Here is a 3,717-nt window from a genome sequence, read left to right as displayed (position 1 = left end):
GCCAACCAACACATGGATTCAGGATGATTTTCTAGAGTCCAATGATTTGAAGATCTACCAAGGTGTGTTCAAAGATCCTGAAGGAAATGCAATAGAACTACCGATGATATCACGGGAGCTCAATGAGTTTGTCAGAAGCAGGATGGGAGATTACCTAGAGAAGATAGATCTCCATAACTACTTTGAAGCTTTGCCAGTGGGGATTGACATCAAAAGAGTGTGGGAATTTGTGACCACTATCAAAGAAGATGGAGTGGCCCGAGTCACTGATCTGCAAGGCAAGGCAGACACCATGATTGTCATCACAGAGAGGGTGGTGGCAGCCGCACTAGACATCTCCAACAAGGGAGATAGTGTGACCAAGAGAAGAGATGAAGTCAAGCTGTACTCCGAAAAGAAAAACAACTACACTTTTGAAGATATTGCAAACCCTAAAGTGGCTGTCATGAGCCAACTCTACAACCAATACTTCAACATGTGTACAAAGCGGCCACAGAAGTACAAAATGCCGCTTGGAGCCATTGCTACCACCTTCATCGGGGCCATGCAAAAGAGCAAGACAAAGGTGATAAATTATGGTGCCTACATCCATGACAACGTGGTGAAAATGGGCAACAAAAATCCCACTTACATTGTACCTGGTGAGCTAATAACGAAAGTGGTTTATGGAGCACTACACGCCAAGGGAAATGGCCTGACCTTCCATCACAGAATGACTGGCTAAAGCTCAAAGAAGATAAAGAAGAGGAACCGCCCAAAGCACCCAGAGTAGCCACATGGTTAAAGCGCCGGTTAGAGACCGTTCTAGAAGAGCCACCGGAGTCGAAGAAAGGAAAGAAGGAAAGTGCACAAGTGCCGATCAAAGAAACCAAATCACAAAAAGCGGCACAGCTAGAGTGACTAATGGAAAACTTCAGAGCCGAAAGAGCACTGAAAGAAGATTTGAGCGAGCTATGGAAGCCCTCACTATAGGCCATGCCGTGATCATCCCAAAGGGTGCACAGAGATAGGTTTGAAGACTACATCAAAAACTTTGAAATCCTACGTGCTACAACAGAAAATATCCCAAATGTCCCTTTTACAGAAGAAGAAGTGGATGAAGTACGACGGCAACTGCTAGAAGAGTAAGAAGGCCAAGAGAGAGAGAGAAAGACAAAGGCGGGTAGGGATTTCAAGAAAAAGCTAGCAACTCCACCATCAAGTAGGGAGTCCAGCCCACCGCCATCACCACCTCCTCTTAGCCCTCCACAAACCCAACAAAAGTAGGATGAACAAGAAGATTCAAAGCAAGAGAAGAGCCAAGAGAAAGAGCAAAAAGAAGAAGTTGAACCGGAAGAGGAGAAGTTAGATCCAGAAGAAAAGAACTTCAGAATATTTCTTGATCTACTAGCAACTGGGTATTCTTGCGAAGAGGTAGCCACTGTGGCCTTTGAGTTGGCAAGCACAAGGCCCAAAGAACAGATGCAAAGCCTGCGGTTAGTAGAATTGAAAGAGATGGCCACCACTGATACAGTGGACCTACATCCACCTACCAATGACTCGGATGTGGTGATGCACAAGCTAACTGGGCTCAGAGAAAAATCATTGTCCACGGAGAGTGAGATTGCTAATCTCAAAACCACTGAAGTTTAGATCAAGGCTGAAGTCGACTCTCTCCAAAAACAGGGCCAAGAGCAGATAGAGCATTAGGAGAAATATGACCCTTGCACGGGCCTTGTAAGGAATCCTAATTTTTAGGGATTAAGGCTAATGGTGTGTAGGGTTAAGGGGACAAGGGCATTCAAGAAGTTAGTTTTGAGTAGGCTTTTCTAGCCTTTTTTTTTGACACATGTAGGATGTGGACCTAGGAGGTCACCTTCTCTCTCTAGCTTTTTGAAAGTGAAGGGAGTAAAGAGGTGTGGCCACATCATCAAAAACGTGGATCACTAAGAGCCAAAATTTGACTTTTTTTAAAAAAAAGTTATTTTTACTTATTTTTGACTTAAAACTCCCCCCCAACATATATCCATATCAAAAAATTATTGTTTTACATTTTTTTAAACTTACAAGCACTAAAAGTCCAATTTGAAAAAAAAAAACTCCCCCCAACAAAAAACCTTTCTTCTCTCTTCCTCCTCCCTCCTTTCTCCCTCCCCTCTCCCTCCCTACCCCTTCTCTCCTCCTCCTCCCCTCTCTCCCTCTCCCCCACTTTCCCCTTCTCTCCTCCCATGTTCCTCCCTCTCCCTCTCTACCCCCTTCTCTCCTCCTTCTCCACTCTCTCTCTCTCTCCCCCACTACCCCCTTGTCTTCTCCCATGTTCCTCTCTCTCTCTCTCTCCCTCCCCCCTCTCTCTTTTCATCATTTGCTTCCTCATGCAACAACTACCATGGTGCTCAAGGACATCACAAATCGTATGCATACATATTTGCTTGTTCGCAACGTTTGCACCGAAGGCCGCACGTGAGGGTGAGCAGAGGTCATCCCATGAACGTCATACCATCAGTGAGATGAATGTTGATGATTCTTCAATATCTTGCCAATACCATCACATATTTGAATAAAACATCCCTTTACGCAAGGTAACAATATACTTCTTACTTTTCATTATGTTCTTCTTATCATAAACTTTGAAGTCTAAGGTGTTGCCTCTACTTGTTTTGTAGTGCTTGGCACAAAGGTTGCTTTTATGCACAAATAGTGAAAGGCTGCAGGTTAGAGAGGCCAAGTGTCACCACTTTTCCTCTAAAACAGTCTTCTTTGTTACATCTTGCAGGTAAGTGCTTCAAATCCATGCTTATTAGGGGTGGTAGTCTCATCCTAATGTATATTTTTGTATTGTTTATTCCCAGCTAGATAGAAATACTTGCAAATTTGTACAACATATACTTAACAAGTGTCTTCATTATATAGCTTGCAAATGTTGAATTCATACATGTTTTTGTTACAAGGTGACCTCTTGCTATGCTAGTTGAGTGGAGTTTTTTGCAAGAATGGCTCAAGGAACTGGCATAACATGAAGCTTTTACGGTGGCACAAAGCTCTCCTTAGCGTCAATGCCTCTCACTACACCAAAAATCATTATGCTGACATGAAGAGATCCCTAGTAGGACAATGCAAAAACTTTTCATCAGAAGCAACACACTCTTTCCTAACATGAGGGCACTCCTACCAAAGATATTTTTATGTGATAGGTCACACCAGGAGCATACCATGTCATGGAATGGATGTAAGAACTATGACCGCACTACTCTTGGAAAGTGTTCACATATGTATGTTTATCAAAGTTAATGAGAAGAAATTTGGACTTTTTTGTTTGTTAATGTGTAAGAGCACTCTAGGTCTACCATATTTTAGATTGTTTGATAAGTTAAATAAAACTTGTAGTCATTTAAAGTGTAAGTTTGTTTTTGTTTGGTAAGATTGTACATGAGAAGACATAATAAAGTATAAGAGATCTTGACGGAATAAGCCTCGATTAGATTCCTACCATGCACTTGTGACACCAGACCTCTCCTTGAACCTTTTGATTTCTATCATTGTGGGAAGTCTAAGGGTGGTCTATTTTCAAATTTTTAGCAATAAAAATTTTTTAAAGGAAATTTTGGTTATTTTAAAGTTTGTACACAGTCTAGGAGTTCATTCTGATTGTTTTCCTTCTGTTTCAATTTTTGATCGAGGGTACTCCTTGGAAGCCACTTTTGAAGTGGTTGGGGTGAGATTTTGAGAAAGTTTTATATG

This window comes from Adiantum capillus-veneris, chromosome 17 (assembly GCF_014529385.1).
Source record: "Adiantum capillus-veneris isolate H3 chromosome 17, ASM1452938v2, whole genome shotgun sequence".
In the NCBI taxonomy this organism is placed as follows: domain Eukaryota; kingdom Viridiplantae; phylum Streptophyta; class Polypodiopsida; order Polypodiales; family Pteridaceae; genus Adiantum; species Adiantum capillus-veneris.
The sequence above is the reverse complement of the archived record's forward strand: the minus strand, read 5'-3'. Positions refer to the sequence as shown.